Source organism: Equus asinus, chromosome 4 (genome assembly GCF_041296235.1).
Source record: "Equus asinus isolate D_3611 breed Donkey chromosome 4, EquAss-T2T_v2, whole genome shotgun sequence".
NCBI lineage: Eukaryota > Metazoa > Chordata > Mammalia > Perissodactyla > Equidae > Equus > Equus asinus.
The window spans coordinates 91,544,551-91,568,730 of NC_091793.1; the positions used below are offsets into that span (position 1 = coordinate 91,544,551).

The 24,180-nt window shown below is 39.8% G+C and overlaps 1 protein-coding gene across 35 annotated transcripts in view; it reads left to right on the forward strand.

Moving 5' to 3' along the window:
* Positions 1–24,180, forward strand: part of LYPD6B (LY6/PLAUR domain containing 6B) — a 170,962-nt gene that overhangs the window by 32,100 nt on the left and 114,682 nt on the right. For 7 of the 35 annotated variants that reach the window (XM_070507688.1, XM_070507681.1, XM_070507679.1 and 4 more), the window contains one exon: positions 18,158–18,229. The exons of 25 other annotated variants lie outside the window; for them this stretch is intronic. The gene's annotated coding sequence lies outside the window, so the exon portion shown is untranslated. Of the gene's footprint in view, positions 1–18,122; positions 18,230–24,180 lie in introns of all 35 variants that reach the window. 3 more of the 35 variants (XM_070507682.1, XM_070507689.1, XM_070507692.1) reach the window with 1 other exon arrangement.

The following is a 24,180-nucleotide window of genomic DNA, read 5'->3' on the forward strand; positions in this document are numbered from 1 at the left end:
TTTTAGACAACCCAGTGTAAGCTAGCAGTTAGCCCCACTCCCTGCACAGAACAGTCTGTGATTTTGAGGTGAATCTTGAGGTTTCTGGGTCCTGACAGGCTTCACACTCGGTAACCATAGGAAGTAAACTCTTGTTTGTACTTGGTGTATAGAGGCGTGTTCTGTGAAACCAGTAAACGCCTCTCTCTCCACACGGTTCTTCTATGTCACACATTTCCAAGAAGTCAACAGGTAGTAACAGATACGGCCTGATTGATTTCTGGGAGGGGAAGACAGAGCATATTTGCTGTGGGATAGGTAAATGGAATCTTTGGCACTGAGATTCCATTATCTTTTGTCCACGGATAAAAGGTGTATGACTTGCTTATCGTTTAATCCCACACGCAGCATAAGCAGTAGAGATAGGTGAGGGGCTGTGAGGAGCGGGACTTGTAAATAGTGATAAGGTGGTGGGAATGTAAAACTTGGCCTGGCAGGTTCTGCCTGGGATTTTGCTGAGTCCATAGCAATACTTAATTAACTGTGCAAACATTCTATTCAAGATAAGACTGTAACAGTTGCCTTGAGGAGAATTCTTTGAATCAATATTTGTTTGATCTTTCATATAGTATTTTGGCTTTGCTATTCATGCTATAGCAAGGTTCCTATTATAAATGCCATTTTCAGGGATTTGCTGTATTTGCACACCAAATTGGTCCTGAAAGAGGTAAAGAATTGGAATCACTGTTTAAATAGAAGTTCTAAGGGGTTTCAAAGGAATCTTTAAAGGTGGGACTCCTTTGTTTCAACCAGGTGACAAATAATTACTAAAAACTTGTATTAAGGACTCTGGAGATTCCAAAATACAGGATAAGATCTTTGCCCCCAATTTGCTTATAATCTAGCTGTGGAAATAATATTTTAATCAGTATATGTGAGACAAGATACCTATACTAAATAATAATAAGGGCTGTGATTCCGTGGATACTTAACAAGACTGAGGACTGTTCTAGAGCTTTTCTAAGCATGACCTAACTCATTTAATCCTCCCAGTAGCCCAGTGAGGCAGCTGCTGTTGGTTAGTGTGAAGTTTTGCGCGGAATAGACAATGTTATTGGAGTTTGGAGAAAAGGGAACCCAGGGAAGCAGAAAGACATGAAGGAAGATTTTAAATAGGAGGTCTTTCAATCTAGATGTGAAAGATTGGGAAACAAATGGCTGTGTACTGGGGAGAAGGAAAAGGGGTGTTTGTTGTTTTTGCTTGTAGCATTCTTATTTCTCTCTTGAAAGTTGTTTTACCCTTCCTAGACCCTTAGCACATGTGCTTCTGGTGAAGGGGACAATAAACAAATATACATACTTACATACAGGGTGTTAGTGTAATGAGTGCTATAAAGAAAAATAAATACAGGATAAAGAAAGAGTGCTGAGGTGGTAGAGGAGAGGGTTTGTAATTTTAAATAGTGTGGCCTGGGAAGGCTAATGGAGACAAGTGAGTGAAGATTGGGGGAGGAGATAGAAAGAGCTATAAAGGTACCTATAGGAAGAGCCTTCTAGGCAGAGGGAACAGCAAGTACAAAGGCCGTGGGGTAGCCCTGGTTTGTTCAAGGAACATCGAGGAGGCCAGAGTGGCTGAAGAATAGTGAGCGGGGAGGAGAATGGTGGGAGGTGATGTCTTTAGGTACAACGCATGCCCAGTTACTGTTGGTTTTGATGGTGATGATGGTGGTGGTGATGAAGTAGGAGGAGTTATTGGGAGTTTCTGAGTGAGTGGAATGGCACTTTGGCAGCAGTAACTGCTCTCTCCAGCCCTATGCAGCTGTAGCTCCTCTTGCTTTTCACTGGCGGGGCCAGCTCAGTGGTTCTCAGTTCCTGATCCATTGCTGAGATGGGGAAATGCACTTGGGCAGCTTCACATCCATTCCTGGCAGGTAGGAAACCAGTGACACAGCTCAGCCCTGGGTGAGAACACCCATGTGAGCTGAATCCACCCTTTCATCAACCTTCTGAATATTTTCTTGGCCTGTATTTCTGAGTTTCTTCTTTGATTTCCTGCTTGGCACTGACATTCCTGCTGGAACCGCAGCCCTCTTGGCTGGGACCTTGGATCTGCCTAGTTCTTACCATCCTCCCTGACAAACCCACCCCCTTGTTGCTGGGAGTCAGCACTGGTTCTGGGTTGTATCAATAGCTGTTTGGGGCTCTGTGCTTAGTGGAGAATTAGGGAGATCCACTCTGCTCCTGGGGCCTCCTTTTCCCCCACCACAATGTTTTTGGTTAACTCCCAACTGCCACGTCTCCTTGGATAACAGACATGGCGACTGGAATTAGGCATGGTTGACCATGCTTCTTTAGACGCATGTGCTGGACTGTTGACAAAACTCCTTGGGGCAGGGCTGTGACGTGTGGGTTCCCTCCATTTGGGTTTGCCTGTCTCTGATCCTTTATCTTCAGCCTACATGCAGCTGATCCACTCAGTCATAAGCACAGCCATACTGAGAGGGAGAGAATGGGGACCTGGGGTGGAGGATGAAGACCTATCCCCGCAGTGTGAGTGGAGAAGGAGGGCAGAAGTGAGAGATCTGGGGAAGGAAGCCTCCACAGAAAGTGGTACAGTCTGCTTTATGGTGACTCAGCAAAAAGCTGAACCAAAACAAACGTTTAGAGGTTGACGGATGAATATTAATTCAGAAATTGCAAATGCTATGAGTATTTTCAGAGCCTTATAGCTGAGTCATGACCAAGTCATGTGAAAAAGGATTTGTCTGCTGTGGAGACCCTGTGAGGGTTCAGGTGGGGCTAGGTCAATATGGGTTAAGATCAGATCAGATGGTCGAGTTAATGTTTACGCTAAGGGTCAGCCATAGGGTCACTTCTGTGATGACACACCCATGTGTGTGTGTGCACGCTCACACACACACACACTCTCACCCATTCCCTCCTTTGGTTTCTGTTTTCAGTTGCAGTTACTTCTACATAGATCTGAAACACCAACTTGAATGCTGTTAATAGGAGCAATTATAGCACAAGTTGGGCCAGTTATCAATCTTATAGACCAGGGGTTGAGGTAATAGAAAGTTCTTTGTGGTTTTCTCCTGTTTCCGGCAGCAGGATCCTGACTTTTTAGGGATGCACATAGAAGGTTTTTTGAATCTACTGTGACTCAAGGTACGCTGTTGGGCCCTTCCAGTGCTGGAGAAGAGTAATTGAGTTGAAAAATGTTGTTATAGTAAAAATATAATGTTGGCATGATCCTAGAAGGTGGTTAAACTAAGGGAAGTTTCCTCTTTGAAGAAAAATGCTAACTTATTTAAGGTAAGTGCTCTCCCCGGGCCTACCACTTACTCTCTGGGGAAATGGATTAATTTGAGTTAACATTTATTGAGCTTCCAGAATATCCTATGAAATCCTTTAAAATTTTAAAATACAATTTATTTTCTGAATAGGTAATTCACTCATGTGGTTCAACATTTCAAAGCTGCAAAGGAATATTCAGTGAAAATGCTCTCTCCCATCCTTCCTCCTCCAGTTGGCCAGTTTCTTCCTCCAGGCAACCTACGCAACCAGCTCCTGATATCTATTGTCAACAGACCACATCATATGCTCAATCAGTGTTAATAATACTAAGGAGAAGCAAAGTGTCTTTTCTCTCTTTAAGCACCTTGTATTTAATAAAGCAAAGTGAGCCAATCATTTATAGCTGTAGTTTGGAACCTTTTAGTATAAAGCCAGTGATTACAAAATTCCTTGATGCTGAAATCTATATATTTGCTACTCAGAGTTTGGTCCTCAGACTAGCAGCACCTGGGAACGTGTTAGAATTAGAAGAGTCTCAGGTCCCACCCCAGACCTCCTGAATCAGAATGAGCATTTCCTGTATTCATAGGTGGTTCAGAGGCACATGAAAGTTTGAGAAGCCCCTGCTTTGTATCATTTTCACAGCGTTGGCCTCAGGTCTCAGAGTAACGGTGAGGTCCCTGTGGAATGAAGAAAGGGAGAGATGGTCTTAGGAGCAGAGGTCTGCTCCTCGTGTTATTCCAAGGGCTCTGTTTTGTTATTAAAGTAAAATGAAGGTGATCTTCTCTTAATTTACAACCGCAGGTTGAGGTGGTCTATAAACATTTTGTGATTTTGATTTTGAGATCAGAAATATTACTCCTCCTGCCCTCCCTCCCTTCTCATGGATGTTCTTAAACTTTTGGCACCTGCTATTGCTTCCTTATGGGGTCCTAAGTGAATAAGTAGTAAACAGATGTTAATAAAACAATGCAGAAACAGCCAATCAGATTTAGATTGACAACTTCTATTTTGATGGACACATATGTTTATCGCTTTGGTTTTATGTTGTGTTTTGCAGTATGTATGTACATTTTATTAAATTTCACATTTCTGAGCAATTTAGACAATATATATCTGCTAAATCTCAGTGTGATGCAATTAAATAGTTTATGGGATTATGGAAAAAAGCCAAGATTTGAACTGTTTAAAAGTTGTCAAACTTCTGGCAGAGAAAAGAAAGGACACTTTTTTGTTTTGTGTAAATGGAGGAATAGAGGGTAGAAAGTGTTGAAAGCCCTATGATGGATGAACCTGTAAACTAGTGCAAGTAGTTTGAATGTGACTGTGAGTTTGACTAGGAGCTTGTGGAAAATTTTACAGAAAGGAAATTAGAAAGTAGGTCATTCGGCTAGATAAAGTATTTTTTTTTTTGGTAGATACTTAAAAAATAAATGTTTCTAATCACTGAAGGTTTTACATTCTAGAAAGTGGGGGAGATAAATATGTAATTTACATAATTTAAAAAACAGTGCTAATGGAATACTTTTTTGAGTGTGTTATGGCAGAGTTGGAGGATGAATGAAAAGAGTCAGAAACAAAAGCAAATACATATCAACACCCTACCTTCTTAAAAGTGAGACAGTGAAGCCTGGGATGTTGTGGCCAGTTCTGCTGATGGAGGCAGGAGGCTTAAGGGAGGAACAAGGCCAGTTCAGGAGAGAAGATCCCAGAGAAGAATGGTTTAGGGGAAGAATGGTTTAGGGGAAGAACGGTGTTTGAAAATGGGAATGTGAAATGTCAGGATTTAACACTGAAATGAATGAGAGTCCTGTTGGCAGCGTGTTAGTGAAAACTTTAAAATTATTTGCCCTTTTGGGTAATTATTCACACCTGGAGTAATTCTAACTCTAGCAATCTATTTTCAAGGGAATGTCCAAATTGAAAAAAAATCTTTTACATAAAGATATTCTTGAATTTTTATTTGTAATAAAAATTGAAAGTGAATTAATTGTGTAACAAGAAGGGAATGGATGAGTAAATTGTGTGTATCCATAGGATGGGAAATTCTACAGATAAACTAATATTTATGATATGTTCTAAATTAGATATGGAGCAGGATAAAAATTGTTTGGAGAAAAGACAGGAAGGGTATATTGATGGTGGTTGTGTATATGTGATGGGATTTTTAAAAAACATTCTGGATCTAATAAATGGGCTATAGAGAGGATATATTACCTTAAAAAGTAGAGACAAAAATCCTCACTCTATTAAAAAAAAGGACCAAGAGTTGAAAATGGACAGAGAACTTGGTTGCCTTTATTGAGTGGAGGATGTCATCATGAATGTTTTAAATCTGAGACATTCAAGGCATTTTTGTAAATCCCTTAGCAGTGTGGTGTTAAGGTTAGGATATGCTGGAGTTGGAGTTGGTTATGTAGGAAGGAGAGAGGAGGAGGAAACCCTTAGGAGGGAGAAGTGAAAACATGCCTAAGCTAGGATATGCATAGTTTGCAGGTCCCCGACCCCATATGTTCTTGAGGCATTTGTAATTTGTGGAGATGATGATCTGTGCTTCTGGCTATGTAGCCAAACTGCTGGCTGGCTGCAATGGATGGCCACGGATGACTTAGTGACCAGTGTCCCGTTAAATGCCACAGAATGCCTTGAAGGCTCGTTTTTAATTCCCAGGAAATCCCTTGCAACTTTGGAAAGATAAGGCAAAAAATCCAACTGGCGGTGCACCCGGAGCGTAAGCAGCCCCGGTAACGTCTGCAGGAAGCTCTGGATCAGCGAAACGTACTGGCCTTCCAGCCACCTAGGGAGGTGAGGGCTTCAGTTTCTCGGTTTCTAGCACAGCTTAAATAGCCATCTGGACATAATAGATTAACTCTGAAAAATATGTTCCCTTTGTATTTGGAAACCATGGTATTTCTATAACATTTTGATTTTTCTTAAAGACAATGTGACACATAGTAAGAAGTGGCAGCTATAGTTTCAAAAATTTTCCCTAGGACTCCGCTGGAGCAGCTCTTCACTGGAGCCCTCTTTTAAAGTGATCTGAAGGAAGATGGCTTTTAAGGTTTTTATCCTTGCTTTTTCCTGTGTCTTACTCTTTAAAATCAGTGAGCTGAGCATAACCACATGAATACAGGCAATTATCATTGCCCCATTTTTGAGCTCACCTATCCCAGAGTGAAAAATCAACACCATTAGCCCCGTGTGTGAGCCTCTATCCTGCAAAGTGCTGGGCATCTTTTCAGTGGACAAATTGTGAATTTAATAGTGTAAAAACAGGAGTTAATCACACCGGCATCTAACTTTCAATTTGTCATTTGGCCGAAAGTGATCTGATGTCACTGAGAAAGGAGGTGAGTTGGAAGGGCATCAAGTCCCAGAGTTGTAGCTTTGCGCTAAAACTGCGTTGTTGCTCTCTGAGGCAAGAGCTGCTGCTTCATGACGGGCAGACTTCATTAAAGAGGCTGTTTCTGAACTGCCCGGTCCTCAGTAGGAAAGGGAAACAGAATTCACTCGAGGAATGTGACTGTCAACATTATTAGTTTGCCTAGTAGGTTGACCTGACAGTGTCTGGTCACGGTGCCACAATGTCAGGCCAGGGGAAGGTCCATGAAGGACTGAGGGAATCCCGTATGTAGAGGTGGAGGGAATGCACGCCTGCCTCCCCCCGGGAAAATGCCATGATCCCTGGACAGAGGCCTGTTTCCTGCTGTAACTGGAGCTTCATTTGAGTTGCGCTTTGCTTCCCTCTGTTCACAAAATGCTTTGCCCATATCACCTCTGAGTATGTTGGAGAACATAATTCCTGTCTGTAAACCAATGATTTGAAATGTGAAGCTGTCAACCAGGAGGTTAAGTGCAATCTCTCGAAGCTGCCTGGTCCTTTGGGGATGAAATCAGTGACCTTGACTTTCTCAAGCTATACGTTGGTCTGCTTCCTTGGTTGGCGCACACACTAAGGGGAACGCTCCTCTCCTACATTGTCCCTGAGAGGAGCCCAGAGCCCAGCCTTTGGTACGAATTTCAACCATGATCCTGGAGATCTGGCTCATTTGAAAACCCAGGAGAACAAATAGAAATTTCTAAGATTGTTGTCACTAAATTTTTACCTTTAAAGAACAGCAAATATTGCCACCGTGTGAGTTACCTCTGAAGTCCAGTTTGTGAGCCCAACTTGAAGCTCCATGAGGGCAGGGCTGGTATCTATTTTGTTCACCACTGAGCTTGACTTTTAGTGCATAGACTGCTATCTAGCATGTACCAGGTGCTCAGTTAATATTTCTTATATGAGTGGATTTCCATTTCATAAAATTTAACTCTAGCCGTACTGCTCCAGCTAATAATTAAATTTAATCTAGATATTACCAAAGTTTGCTGTCATTTAGACTTTGGCCATAGCTGGCACATACCAGCGATCAATTCATAACACTCACCCTAATGCTGATTGCTTTTAGAGGTTCATTTTTATTTTCTGTGGCTGCATTTGAAATGGACACCATGTGCAAGGTTTTTGCTGGACTGATGTTTTTGGAAGACAATGTGGATTAATTCTGTATTAAAGCTCAGAAGTGCTTTTGAACTACTAGCCTCCCTTGAAGTCTTATTACTTATTAAAATGCCATTTCTATTCATATTCTCTTTTATTCTTGCCTCATTTTCAATAACTGCATTTTTTATGCAGATTCAGGCTTTTGAAGAGTAATTCATCCAGCAGGGGGAATTACGAGTCTCGAGTCTCAGGGGAAGCTGTGCTGGGTTGGCTTAGGTTTTAGGGCTAGGAGGCAGCTTTGGGGATCCACGTTAGCCACCTTTCTCTTCAGACAGAACCATCCTAAGCCATCCCAGGCAGAGCAGTTAGCAGATCTCCAAGGAAGGAGAGTTTCTCGTTTTTTTTCATGCTTTTACTCCTCTCAATTTTTTGCAGCAGATTTTTTCTTGATTCCTGAATTCCAGTCTCAGTCAGTGTGGGCTTTGTGGCTTAAAACAGTTTGCTTTATTTCTCTGTAGTACTTGTTTCTTCATCTCAAGATAAGGATAGAACTGCCTGGTAAGCCGACATTACCAGACCTGGGCTCTGTAGATGTATATTACTTTTCTAGGACTATCATAACAAAGCAACACAAACAGAGTGGCTTAAACAGCAGAAATGTCTTGTCTCATGGTTCTGGAGGCGGGAAGTCTGAGATGGAGGTGTTGGCAGGGCCATGCTCCCTTTGAAGGTGCTAAGGAAGGGTCTGTTCCAGGCCTCACCGCTGGTTTCTGGTTCTTCCTTGGCTTGTGGAAGCACAACTCTAGTCTTTACGTGGTGTTCTTCTTGTGTGTGTGTCTGGGCCTGTTTTCCCTTTTTTTTTTTTTTTTTTAAGGAAGATTAGCCCTGAGCTAACATCCACTGCCAATCCTCCTCTTTTTGCTGAGGAAGACTGGCCCCGAGCTAACCTCTGTGCCCATCTTCCTCTAATTTACATGTGGGACACCTGCCACAGCATGTGTTGCCACTCAGTTCCATGTCCACACCCGGGATCTGAACCAGTGAACCCTGGGCCACTGAAACGGAATGTGCGCACTTGACCACTGTGCCACCAGGCCGGCCCCTGTTTTCCCTTTGTAAAAAGACACTAGTCACGTTGGGTTAGGGCCCACCCTATACCAATATGACCTCATCTTAACTAATTACATCTTCAACGACCCTATTTCTAAGCAAGGTCACATTCTGAGGTACTAGGGGTTAGCACTTCAACATATGAGTTTTGGAGGGGGACACAATTCAATTCATAACAGTAAGCAAGAAGGTCAAATAGAATTGCGGGGTCTGAAGTAGCAGGCTGTGCTATTTCCCTCAAATTTTCTGTTCTTCCCTCCTTTTTAAGAATTTAAAAATATTAGGAAAAATGGCAACCTGAGACATGTAGATTTGCTCTGTGACTGGGTTGCTGCTTACAAAGACCAACCAGACAGAAGTTAACTCGTGTGGAGTTTTGGTTTAATCATGATGTTTTTTATCTCAGGACATTAGTAACATCTAGGTCCTTTGCTGAATTCAGCTGTTGCCATGCAAAGGTGCAGGATCTGGGCCTGGTGCTGTGAACAGATGAAGACACAGGTGCCCCTGTCATAGCACTGCTGGCCCTTGTTTGTCTACTGGCTTCTTTGAGATCCCAGATAGAAGATATAATAGAAGATCAAAGGCCTTTGTAATTACTTCCTCCAGCAATTCTTGCTAGTGCCTGCAGAATTATTTGTACGGCTATTGCAGGGCCTGTGTCTAATTTCGCTTTACATACAGACTTAGATGTTGGCTCCTAATTGCCTTGAGCCCTCACTTTGTTTAAGTGGATGATTTTGTATAAGACCACCATTTCTGAGGTTGTTTCAAAAGTAGAGGTCAGAGATCTGTTGGCGCAGGAGTATTAAATTGTCTTCATGTTTTTTGGTTAAATTTTTTATTGAAATATAACATACATATAGAAAAGTGCACATAGAAGAATACAGTTCAATGAATTTTCACACACTCAACATACCTGTGGAACCAGCACCTGGGGACACTCCCTGTCCATTGTTCCCCTTCCTAGTTACTACTCCTCTCTCCAAAAGTAAGCTTTATTCTGAATTCTAACAGCATTAATTATTTTTGCTTGGTTCGTATTTTATATACATATTCTAAAATACATTAAAAATTTTTTTAATTAAAAAAATTTACATAAATTATTTATACAGATAAGTTTTATATAGTCATAGTATATACTTTGTAGTGGCTTCTTTTGGTCAACGTTACATGAGATTTCATCCATTTGGTTGCCTATAGTGATGTCCATTCATTCTGTAAGGGAGGAAAAATAATTTTCCCCTACCCTTCTCAGTTCTTGGCTGAGACCCCTAAAATAAAAGGCAGATTAAGAAGAGAAAAACAAACAGAAGTTTACGAACATGGATACCTCATGTGTACATGGGAGACACCAAGGAAAAATGAGGAACTCCCTGAGGAGTCCTAGAACTCAGGATTAAATCCCTCTTAATAGGGAAAGGGGAGAGGGATGTAGGCCTCTGAGGTGAGAGTAAATGATTTTTAGGAAGGATGAATGAGCCCTTAAAGAGATGTGGAGGTATGATATTTTGTGACAAAGTTTGTCTGTGTGTGGCATCGACTTCCAGTCTCCTCTCCTGAGCTAAGAGTCAACCCCCCCCCCCCCCACCGCCACCCCGACCCTGGTTGATGAAACTCCCAGGGAAGGAATTTATGACAATTGATTCCTTTGGAACATCTGTCTTTAGGCAGGTAGAGGAATTGAGAGAAAGCTTCTCCCTGCATGTGCTGTTTTTTCAAGTGCGTACGGCTCAAAATAATCAATACACCAAAGTGGCATATTTGAGGGGGCAGTGTCCTGAGCTCCTACAGTCACATTTGAGGTGGCATATTCTGCTGCCCTTCAATTCCAATTGCTGTATGATATTCCAGTGTAGCTCTCCTGTTTTATTAGTATAAAGTTTATTAGTAAAAAGTAACTATCTTCCATATAGTTACTGTGTGGTTAAATATTGGAATCACTTGCTGAATGGTGTGCCACACTTCTTTTGCACATGTTCACGTAATTCATTGCTGCTCTCCAAGATTCCAATGCCTGCCTAACTTCCTGGATGTTCAAAGGTCTTTTTTCCCCTTTATTCCATCCCTATGGGATATTTGAAGCTTAACAGCCCCCTTAATAACTGTCTGCAGTAACTTTGAGGAGCGAAACAACTCCTCTAGTCTTTTGAATTTTCTGACACTAATGTGTCAATAGAGCTGAGAGCAATGGCAAGTGGCCCATTAGGATGGCCCGAGAGGAACAACTGAATAAGGTAATATATCATTGCTTCTCTTGCTTTGATGGCCACAAGCTCTGATTTTGATTGGGATACATTCTTTCTCCTGATAAATGGTTACGATGCCTAGACATGCAAGAATTTGAGGGGGGATTTGCATTAATGGTTTTTAGGAGAGAAATAGTGACCCTCCCCCTGCCCCCTTCCCCCATTCCAATTCTCATTTTTTTAAGCAAAGATGACTTAGCCTTCTGCACGTGAATAATATTACACATTATTTGGCTTTTGCCTACAATAAGTGTTTCATCAGAACTCGAGTGTAGTACTTAATATGATCAGGATCAACTGTATCTGGAAATCCATAAATTAGGATACATGTAAGGCACTTAGAATGGTGTCTGGTGCATAGTAAGTACTCAAGAACTATGGTTGTCAATGTTATTATTTGGAATTATTTGGAATTTTCCTTGTGCCAGCAGAGGTTGTCTGGACGCCGTTGTGTGGTTAATAATTGCCGGGTAGTTAAGGTAGCCGGAAAAGCTTGTCAGCTGAACCTGGCCGGGTTCAGCCATAATTCAAGACTCCCTTTCTACCTCATTGCCTGTAGGAAATAAGGAATTCAGGGTGTGGAACAGCTTTCTCATTGCCTGCCTGGGTGCTCCTGGGTGTGCCTCCATAAAGAAAACCCAAAGCTAGCACACAGAGCAGATGCTCCTGCTGTTAGATAACAAAGCCCGTGCAGAAACACTGGGCTGGAATCTGGAGACACTGGACAAAATACTCTTGATTGGGAATAAAATGGCACAGTAGGGCATAACTGCAGAGCAGTTATTACAAAAGGAAAGAACTTCATGCACCACGCCAGTAGGCTGCGCCAGCAAAGTTAGCATTTTGCTGTATCTGCTCTTCTCTCTCTCTTAAGTTTCACACTTCAGAGCATTTCACCTGTAAATACTTCAGAATGCATCTCCTAAGAATAAGGAGATTTTTCCTTCATTACCATAATACAATTTACACCTAAGAAAATTAACAATGATTGTTTTATCATCTAATATCCACTATTTTGAAAATTCCCTGCTTATTCGAAAAATGTCTTATACTTTTTTTCAACATTAAGATCTAATCAAGTTTCATGCCTTGCATTCCGTTATGTTTCCTTACTCTCTTTTTAAAAAAGATTTTTTTATTATGGTAACATTGATTTATAACATTATATAAATTTCAGGTGTGCATCATTGTATGTTGATTTCTGTGTAGATTACATCGTGTTCGCCACCCAAAGACTAGTTCCAGTCCATCACCACACGTGTGCCTAGTCATTCCTTTTGCCCTCCTCCCTTCCCTTTTCCACTCTGGTAACCACTAATCCAATCTCTGTCTCTATGTGATTGTTTGTTGTTGTTTTCATCTTCTATTTATGACTGAGATCATACTGTATTGACTTTCTCCCTCTAACTTGTTTCGTTTAGCATAATACCCTCAAGGTCCATCCATCTTGTCACAAATGGCCAGATTTCATCATTTTTTATGGCTGAGTGGTATTCCATTGTGCATATATACCACATCTTCTTTATCCATTTGTCCCTTGATGGGCACCTAGGTTGCTTCCACATCTTGCCTATTATAAATAACACTGCAGTGAACATAGGGGTGCATGTGTTTTTATTTATTTATTTATTTCCTTTTTCTCCCCAAAGCCCCCCGGTACATAGTTGTATATTCTTAGTTGTGGGTCCTTCTAGTTGTGGCATATGGGACGCTGCCTCAGCGTTGTTTGATGAGCAGTGCCACGTCCGAGCCCAGGATTCGAACTGGTGAAACCCTGGGCCGCCTGCAGTGGAGCGTGCGAACTTAACCACTCGACCATGGGGCCAGCCCTGGGGTGCATGTGTTTTTATGCATTTGTGTTTTCATGTTCTTTGGATAAATACTCAGCAGTGGAATAGCTGGATCATATGGCATTTCTATTCTTAATTTTTTGAGGAATTTTCATACTGTTTTCCGTAGTGGCTCCACCAGTTTGTGCTTCCACCAGCAGTGTATGTGGGTTCCTTTTTCTCCACATCCTCTCCAACAATTATTATTTCCTGTCCTGTTAATTACAGCCATTCTGACGGGAGTGAGGTAATATATCATTGTAGCTTTGATTTGCATTTCCCTGATAGTTAGTGATGTTGAATGTTTTTCACGTGACTCTTGGCCATCTGAATCTCTGTTCAGATCTTTTGCCCGTTCTTTAACTGGGTTGTTAGTTTTTCTGTTGTTGAGATGTATGAGTTCTTTATACATTTTGGATATTAACCCCTTATCAGATATAGGATGTGCAAATATCTTCTCCCAATTGTTAGGTTGTCTTTTTGTTTTGTTGCTGGTTTCCTTTGCTGTACAGAAGCTTTTTAGTTTGATGTAGTCTCATTGGTTTATTTTTTCTATTGTTTCCCTTGTCTGGTCAGACATGGTCCTTGAAAATATGCTGCTAAGACCAGTGTAGAAGAGTGTACTGCCTATGTTTTCTTCTAGAAGTTTAGTGGTTTCAGGTCTTACATTCAAATCTTTAATCCATTTTGAGTTAACTTTTGTGCATGGTTTAAGATAATGCTCTGCTTTCATTCTTTTGCATGTGGCTGTCCAGTTTTCCCAGAACTACTTATTGAAAAGACTTTCCTTTACTCCGCTGTATGTTCTTGGCTCCCTTGTTGAAAATTAGCTGTCCATGGATGTGTGGATTTACTTCTGGGTTATCAATTCTGTTTCATTGATCTATGTGTCTGTTTTTGTGACAGTACCATGCTGTTTTGGTTACTGTGGCTTTGTAGTATATTTTGAAATCAGAGAGTGTGATACCTCCAGTTTTGTTCTTTTTTTCTCAGGGTTCCTTTCGCTATTCGGGGTCTTTTGTTGTACCATATACATTTTAGGATTCTTTGTTCTATTTCTGTGAGAAATGTTGTTGGAACTTTGACAAGGATTGCATTGAATCTATAGATTGCTTTAGGAGGTATGGACATTTTAACTATGTTAATTCTTCCAATCCAAGAGCACAGACTATCTTTCCATTTCTTTGTGTCTTCTTTGATTTCTTTCAAGAACATTTTATAGTTTTCAGTGTAAAGATATTTCATCTCTTTGGTTAAGTTTATTCCTAGATATTTTATTCTTTTTGTTGCAATTGTAGATGGGATTATAGTCTTAATTTCTCTTTCTGCTACCTCATTTTTAGTGTATAGAAACACAACTGATTTTTGTATGTTGACTTTGTATCCTGCAATTTTAGCATATTCATTTATTATTTCTAGAAATTTTTTGGTAGATTCTTTAGGGTTTTCTATATATAAAATCATGTCATCTGCAAATAGTGACAGTTTCACTTCTTCCTTTCCAGTCTGTATCTCTTTTACTTCTATTTATTGCCTGATTGCTCTGGCTAGGACTTCCAATACTATGTTAAATAAGTGTGGTGAAAGTGGTGATCCTTGCCTGGTTCCTGTTTTTAGAGGGATAGCTTTCAGTTTTTCTCCACTGAGAATGATATTAGCTGTGGGTTTGTCATATGTGGCCTTTATTATGTTGAGGTACTTTCCTTCTCATTTTATTCAGAGTTTTTATCATAAATGGATGCTGTATCTTGTCAAATGCTTTCTCTGCATCTATGGAGATGATCATATGATTTTTATTCTTCATTTTATTAGTGTGGTGTATCACATTGATTGATTTGCAGATGTTGAACCATCCCTGCATCCCTGGAATAAATCCCACTTGATCATGTTGTATGCTCTTTTTAATGTATTGTTGTATTCAATTTGCTAGTATGTTATTGAGGATTTTTGCATCAGTGTTGATCAGTGATATTGACCTATGCTTTTATTTTTTGTGTTGTCTATGTCTGGTTTGGGTATCAGGGTAATGTTGGCCTTGTAGAATGAGTTAGGAATCTTCCCCTCCTCTTCAATTTTTTGGAAGAGTTTGAGGATAGGTATTAAGTCTTCTTTGAATGTTTGGTAGAATTCACCAGGAAAGCTGCCTGGTCCTAGACTTTTATTTTTTGGGAGGTTTTTGATTACTGTTTTGAACTCCTTACTGGTGATTGGTTTATTCAAATTCTCTATTTCTTCTTGATTCAGTTTTGGAAGGTTGTATGATTCTAAGAATTTATCCATTTCTTCTAGATTATCCAATTTGTTGACATATAGCTTTTTGTAGTTTTCTCTTATTATCTTCTGTATTTCTGAGGTGTCCATTGTAACTTCTCCTCTTTCATTTTCTGATTTCATTTATTTGAGCCTTCTCTCTTTTTTTCTTGGTGGTCTAGCTAAAGGTTTGTCAATTTTGTTTATCTTTTCAAAGAACCAGCTCTTAGTTTCATTGATTTTTTTCTATTTTTTTTTAGTCTCTGTTTCATTTATTTCTGCTCTGATTTTTATTATTTCCTTCCTTCTACTGATTTTGGGCTTTGCTTGTTCTTCTTTTTCCATTTCCTTTAGATGCATTGTTAGATTGTTTATTTGAGATTTTTCTTGTTTGTTGAGGTAGGTCTGTGTTGCTATAAACTTCCCTCATAGAACTGATTTTGCTGTATCCCATAAATTTTGGCATATTGTATTTTCATTTGTCTCCAGGTGTTTTTTTCTTCTTTGATTTCTTCATTGACCCAATCGTTGTTCAGTAACATTTTGTTTAACCTCCACATATTTGTGGCTTTTCTGATTTTCTTCCTTAGTTGATTTCTAGGTTCATACCATTGTGGTCAGAAAAGATGCTTGGTATTTTTTCAGTCTTTTTAAATTTACTGAGACTTGTTTTGTGGCCTAATATGTAGTCTATCCTGGAGAATGTTCCATGGGCATTTGAAAAGAATGTGTTTTTTATGGTTTCTGGCTGGAATGTTCTGTATATATCTACTAAGTCCATGTGGTCTAATGTGCTATTTAAAGCCAATGTTTCCTATTGATCTTCTGTTTGGTTGATCTATCCATTGGTGTAAGTGGTCCATTGGTGTAAGTGGAGTGTTAAAGTCCCCTACTATTATTGTGTTACTGGCTATTTCTCTTTTTATGTCTGTTAATGATTGCTTTATATATTCAAGTGCTCCAATGTTATGTACATAGATATTTACAAGTGTTATATCCTCTTGTTGGATTGTTCCTTTTATCATTATTTAGTGTCCTTCTTTGTCTCTTATGACAGTTTTTGTTTTAAAGTGTATTTTCTCTGATATAAGTATTCCTTGGTCTCTTTTAACATGTAGCAGACTGAACACCTTCTTCTTTAACTTTTTGGAAAGTCTAGGCTAGTTGTCTTGGAGAATGTCCCACATTATGGGTTTCTTGATGGTTTCCTTGTGTCATTTACTTATTCTCTATCATGTGTATTTCCTGTGAACTGGAAGTTAGGTATGGAAGTGTGAGTAAATTCAGATTAAACACTATCTTATTCCATTTGGAATGCTATAACAAAAATACCATAGACTGGGTAGTTTATAAAGAACAGAAATTTATTTCTTACAGGTCTGGAGGCTGGAAGTCCGAGATCAGGGTTGCAGCATGGTCAAGCGAGAGCCCTCTTCTGGGTTGCAGATGTCTCATAGCCTCAAGTGGTGACTAAGGAGCTCTGTGGGGGTCTTTTTTATAAGGCACTAATCTCATTCATGAGAGCTCCCCAATCATGAATTAATCACCTCCCAAGTCCTTACCTCCTAATAGCTAATACCTTGGGGGGTGGGATTTCAACATATGAATTTTAGGGGTACACAAACATTCAGACCGTAGCAAACATTTTTGCCAAAACTACATCATAGGTGATGCTGTGAATTTCATATCTCATAGTGTCCTGCTGTCTCAGTATTACTGTTGCAGAGGTGATGACTGCCAGATCTTTCCACTGTAAAAGTACATTTTCCCTCTGCAGTTAGTAAGAATTTGTGGAGTGATTCTTGGCAAAGTGCAAATATCCTGTTTCCTAATGGCTTTTCAACAAAAGTTTTAGCCTCCTTTGATCCCTGGCTGAATCAGCTATTACACTGGACTTGCAAAATGGAGATTTTGTAATTCTTTCATTGCTTCTATATTGAGCTTCTGGCATTCTTCTGTAAAGAATTTTCCTTACTCACCCTTTTTCTCAGTATCACTATAGATTCATGGATTTTTATTTATTTAATACATTATAAACAGTCATGACCATTATTCTTTTTGATACTCTGAAGGCCATGAGCAAGTTGAGTTTGTTAACTGAGAAGCTCTGCTTGTATGAGAGTGGAGCTGTTTAAAGTAGTTTCTTAACTATAGGCAACTGGCTTAAAGACTGTTTATATTCAGAAGTATTTAGAATGTTCCTGCACTGGGGGTGTATCTGTGGGGGGTTATTTCTCTTTAAGAACCAGTTTTGTTTGGGGCAGTTATAAAACTGTAGAACCTAAGAAGGGATTTGATGCTGAGTATTGCTAAAGCAAGGAGGGGTTCATCTAGTAAATTTTTCTGTTAATGTAACTTTTTGTAAGTTCTTTTCTGATTTGAAGCATTATCCTTTCTCCAACTTTTCTGTCACTAATGTGGAAGAAGGATGATAAAAGACTAGTGGGAGAGGATAGGAAGGTAGCCCTGTTCAGGAAGCTAATGAGTAAGGACTGGAATTACCCCAAAGAGGAAGTTAACCTATCAGTGCCTCTTGGTTAATGCAGGCAGCAGGAGAAAGGCCCATTAAAAACAACTCCATCAAAATCCAGGACGTTGCCAGGAAGCTGTTCTCAGGTGGAGGGCCTGGGCCTTTTCAATACACGGATGCACCCTAGGTGAAGTGTTTTGACCGGGGTGGACTGTAGCCCATTTTTTCCTTCCAAAATGAAATGTTTCAGAATACAGTCCCCCACCCCTGTTCACATAAACACTTCCCCAGTGTAAAACAGCCTGCTCATATTTGCGTACATTTAATAATAAAACCAAAGGAGGCTACATCTAGAAAATGGAAAGGACCCATCCGTTCTCTCCCTGATAAGAAAAGAAAGGAGAAAACGAGTTGATTTTGGGTTTGTGAATATTGGACTTATTTCTTTGTAGTCCTCACCTCCCCAGTCCCCACTCTGCTCTTCCAGACCCAGCAGCGGAAAAGGAGCCACAGGAAATGAGCAGTAGTGGTGCCATGAGCTTCAAGGCATCACGGAGTGGTAAGTTTAAAATCTGGTGCTTCATTCTCTCCTTCTTTTTCTCAGTCTAACTCCAGAGCATCAACTCTGAACAAGGCTGGCCTGCTTTCAGAACTAGGACAAGGAGCACTGTCTTGAGGAAGGTATCGGAGGACATAGAATTGCCTCACTTTTTATATGGGAAGATGTATTAGTTTGCTCAGGCTGCCATAATGAAGTACCACAGGCTGTGTGGACGAAACAACAGAAATTTATTTTCTCACTGTTCTGGAGGCTGGAAGTCCAAGATCTAGGTGTCAACAGGGTTGCTTTCTTCTGAGGCCTCTCTCCTTGGCTTATAGATGGCTGCCTTTTCCCTTTGTCTTCACATTATCTTCTGTCTGTATCTGTGTCCAAATTTCCTCTTCTTATAAGGACAACAGTCATACTGGATTAAAGTCTGCCCCAATTACCTCATTTTAACTTAATTCCCCCTTTAAAGACTTTGTTTCCAAATACAGTCACAGTGAGGTACTAGGGGTTTGGACTTCAGCATATGAATATGTATATGAATTTTATATCCCGTAACAGATAGAGAAACACATCTTAGTATTTGATTTGAATATTAAAAGTCATTAATATATTTGTAACTTAGTCTCTTAAAAGCAAGCTTCCTGAATGCTGCTCTGGTGTCCAACTTACCCTTCTCCCTTCTTCCAACAAAAAGATACCAGAGGGGCTGGCCTGGTGGCATAGTAGTTAGGTTCGTGCACCCTGCTTCAGCGGCCTGGGGTTTGTGGGTTCAGATCCTGGGCATTGACCTACACACATGCTCATTGAGCCATGCTGTGGTGGCATCCCACATACAAAATAGAGGAAGATTGGCAACAGATGTTAGCTCATGGACAATCTTCTCCAAGCAAAAAGAGGAAGATTGGCAACAGATGTTAGCTCAGGGCCAATCTTCCTCACCAAACAAACAAACAAACAAACCCAGAAATAAGAACAAGAGCAGGGTTAAGGTATCATCTATTAATGTTTGAGTTTAGTGAGAAAAAATACTGAACTGATGCTTTCCTTTTCTTCTGCATCTGTTACTCTACATTTGATTTTTAGGTGTGTAAGGAAAGGAGAAATCAGTTATGATATATAGTATTCTTTGATAGTTAAACTTCTCTGACAAGCAGATTGTATATTTTTTGTGTAAGAGCCTTGCCAGGGTCTTGCTCACCCACTGACAGATACTCACAGTTACTCCGTGGCAGCTGTCAGAATTGGGGCTTAGTGCCCAAGGAAATCCTGTAGCCTCTCAATCTAGTACCACCTGCATCAGAATCACCTGTGGTGCTTTTAAAAACGCTCATCGGTGGATAGTACACCGTATCTACTGAATCAGCATCTTTGGAAATGGGGCCTAGGAATCTGCACTTTAAATACGTGCATCAGGAGATTTGCAGGCAAAGAGAATTTGACAACTATTGCACTATTGGCAGGACTTGCCATTCTGCACCACCATAAGGTGGTAACATTCATCTCACTTTTCATAAGTCACTCTTTGTAGGTAAATAATTTAATGCTTTGGTTCCTGGTCCCTCTCATCTCCCCTCCATATTTGACCATCATTAGAACAGAGTTTCTATCTTCTTGCCCCCAAACCCCCTACTCTTTGCCTTTGGAATTATTATATTTCTGTGAGTGTCAAGTGTCTCCTGGTTCATGCTTTTCTGTGATGGTGGGTAGCTTCTAGAACCTTCCAGGACATTTAGAAACAGACTAACCATATAACTCTTTCAGAGGTTTTCTTTGAAATGCTTAGAACCAAGGTTATTTGGGACATTTTTCTAATTACCTGTGGTCCGTGTTCAGTGTAGGCTAGATTATACCATACCAGAACATGGTTATCCTGGCAGGGGGAGTAAATATGAACAGATACATTAGTATAATAAATGTTCTTTTGTCTAAAGTTGATCTTTTAGTTTTAAAATTTAATTATATGAGCGTGTTATCTTTTTAGTTCGATAATTTCTTCTTTGGACCATTCATTACATGGAAAATTCTAATGTCCAGGAGCAAATCCCACCCATATTGCCTTCCCTCCAGCTTCTTAGTGGTGGAACTCATTCCACTTTTAAAAGCCTAAAAACATGGGGCCAGCCCAGTGGCGCAGCAGTTAAGTTTGCACCTTCCTCTTCAGCGGCCTGGGGTGTGCTGGTTCAGATTCTGGGTACGGACATGGCACCGCTTGGCACGCCATGCTTTGGTAGGCGTCCCACATATAAAGTAGAGGCAGATGGGCATGGATGTTAGCTCAGGGCCAGTCTTCTTTGGCAAAAAGAGGAGGATTGGCAGCAGATGTTAGCTCAGGGCTAATCTTCCTCAAAAAAAAAAAAAAAAGCCTAAAAACATGATCACTATGTGCAGCTCTACCACCCTGACATCCCTTTTAAAAGTTTATCTTCTAGGTGAAGGAATTCCTCTAAGCACTGTTCCGTTTTGGATAGTACATACAATAATATTATTCAGATTTCAACTGAACATTCATTGTTTAACATTAGGACACGTGCAATGGTTAAACAGTGTGTTGTGCAGTTGACAGTTTAAAGGATTTTCACAGTAGTCATTAACTTGTCAGGGCCAAGACACTAGGATGAAGAGTGTGAAATTCTCCTGTTAAAAGTAAGTAGTTGTATCAAATAGACAATTTGAGCCTTTGAAAAGAAAAAGGGGGACAGTACCCTGTGTTGGCTAAGAGCACAGTTGTAGGAATGAGAGCTGAGCAGACCTACCACATACTTTCTGGGTGTCTTTAGAGGAGCTCTTTAACCACCCAAAGGCTCAGTTTTCTCCCCTTAAAATGACGATAATAACAAAACCTAACATAAGGAAGATCAAAAGAAATTATACAAATAAAGCATGTAGTATAGTGCCTGGCATGTTTTCAGTGCATTTGTGTGCATGTTCAAGATTCTTGATTGTTATTTTTTAATATTGAGATAGTTGTTTGGCATGTAGCATAACACACATGGATAGAAAACATTCTAGGCAATTAGTTCACCTTCAGTTGTATATAAATCTATTTATGAATCCAACTTGGACTTGATTAATATATTTTATTTCAGGTTGGAAGGGGCTGATTGTCATGCTGGGCTGGGATGGCATGGCTGTGTCCAGATGCCATGGGATGTGCTGGAGTTAACTGAGTGTTCAGGTTCTAGAGACAAGGGTGGTGACATGCCTGCCATGCACTTGCTAGTCCTCTACTCTAACTCGTAGCTAAGCTCTTTGATCCAGTAATATTTTCTTCCGTTCATTTTATTCTTGATGTAAAGAAATGATTCTGTAAGATAATTAAAATACTTAATCTGGTGTTGATATTTTCCCTGGATGCTCATCCACACTATATTTATGGTTTGGATACACTTCAGTGGGTATGCTGGAAAATTTAAGGAAAGCATCATTTTGAATAAGTAGAGGAAGTAAATTACTGACTCCTTCTGCTGCCTATTAACAACTCTTGTGTTTTTGTTTGTTGGTTGGTTTTAATTGTTGCTGTGCAGTCTTGCCCGTCTTGTAGCTTGTGAGACTTTTAAAATAGGTATTTCAAAATATTTAAATAGTGCAATAAAAAAGCAATAAACAAGTAAATCTATTTAAAAAATCAGAATCACTTAATTGCGCAGAGGCAGGATGGGTGAGTGTTCGGAACACTTTTGCTGCAGCCCAGCGCATTTGTTTTTCATAGCTGTGGTAGAAATCTTGGCCCTTTGTGCTCACATCCTACCTCACTTTCTTCCTCTATGAAATGCACCCAATCATGTGTGATGAGGATGGAGATGACCTATTCTGGGACCCCAAAACCTGTGACTCCACATTGATTTGTATATTGCAGGGCTCAGGGAATTCTGTGGTTCTTTCTGCATGTATTTCCATTGTTCCAGTGTGGTGAGGATTTTGTGTCACCATGAGATGTTGAATTAATAATAACAGGTGATATCCTGAAAAAAGACTTTATAGTTCAGAGACATATGAATTCACCCTTTGAAGGATATAAATCAAGCCCGAGGCATTAATGTAACATGGACTTAGGTGTAATTGTAAGGCTTGTTAGCAAATGGGCTGATTTTCTGAGAATGGTTCAGATATAATTTCCAACTGACCAGTGGATCATAATGACTTACATAGCAAAATGAAATCATCGTGCACTTAAATAATAGAGTTAAGTCAGTACTCCTGGATCACTCCTTCCATTTTAGACTTGGTTTGGGTTTTTTTTTGGCTCAAGCAAGAGATCAGAGTTGTTCACAGAATGTTAGGAGTGGAAATGATCTTTATCAATATTGTCAGTATTCTTAATTTCTTCATCTTAAACCAGACTTAATAAAATTCTATGTATAGGGCTTACGTAAATGGAGATACTATAAAAATCTTTTAGTTATTTTTAAAGAATACCCTATTTCTTAAAAAAGTGATCTCAGATCATGAGGGGAGATAACTCAGGGGACTCAATAATATTGGTTACATAAAGCAAATGAAGAGGTCTTAAATTTTTAAACTTGATACAAAAGCAGTAAGAGTTTGTCTTTATTCATTTAATTATTTAACTGATTTCTACAGAGTGCCTACTGTGACAGGCATTGATTGTTTTGAAACCCTGAGGCTGTAAAACTATAGCCTTCGGCAGCATCAGTGTGCTAAGCGTGGGAACAGATACGACGGTTAAGATGCAGACCTTTCCCATGAGTTTTGTGAGGTGACTTTTCTTTGAATTTGTTTTGCTTGGTCCAGATTATTCTGAAAATATCTGAGTGCCCTGCATTAAACACAGTGCTTGAATTGTGATTGCACACGGAGTAAATTAGGACTCAGTTCTTGATGCCTTATGTCTACAAAGTAGGATGCCTTATGTCTATAAGGAAGTAGCATTCGCTTTGGGAGAACTCTTCATTCAAACAGCTTTGCAATAGCATAAAGGCTTATATATATTTTCATTTGTACTGTTTTGTTTATTGCATTATATCACTGCATCTGTGAAGTTGGGGTTTGGGATCTAAGTAAAGAAATAAATGAAATGAAGGACTTTGCATTTGTCTTTATGTAAAAAAAATAAATGATTAAAAAGACTATATATATATATACACACACACACACACACACATACATATAGAATGATTTGATTAATTTGACCCATCATTCTAGCCTATCAAGATCCTTTGGATCTTGTTTCTAGCATACCATATTTATTTTACTCTTTTGGTTTCAAGTCTTTGGTATTTTTAAAGATTTTATTTTTTTCCTTTTTCTCCCCAAAGCCCCCCAGTACATAGTTGTATATTCTTCGTTGTGGGTCCTTCTAGTTGTGGCATGTGGGACGCTGCCTCAGCGTGGTTTGATGAGCAGTGCCATGTTCTCGCCCAGGACTCGAACCAACAAAACACTGGGCTGCCTGCAGCGGAGTGCGCGAACTTAACCACTCGGCCACGGGGCCAGCCCCAATCTTCGGTATTTTTAATAATCGTGTCCTCATTCATGTTGTTGAGCAGGACAAGTCCAAGGATAAAATCTTGAACTAAGCCTTTCATGAGCTTGCCTTGGGCTTATGTTCATCATAATTGGCATTATTTGTTTCTTTAAGTAGTTATAAATCTACAAATCCACATAAGTATACTATAGTCTAGTTTACTTTCTTATCATCAAGTCATTTATCTGTCCATCATTCTACCCATAAACTAGTTAACATTTGCTAGGTGACTCCTGTAAATCACGTACTGTGACACTTCTGCAACTAAAATATAGAGAAGACACAGGCTATAATCTAGGAGAGGAGAAAGTAGTATCAAAGGACAATTTTAAGACTATGTGACAATTGTAAGGCAATTTTGAGGATTACTCCTTTAGAGACAATTGATTCTGGTTGGTGGTTTGCTGGGGAGGTAGATTGATAGCTCATATGAGCAACTGTGGTGTCCAGATTGGTTAAAGGAGAGAAGGAAGGG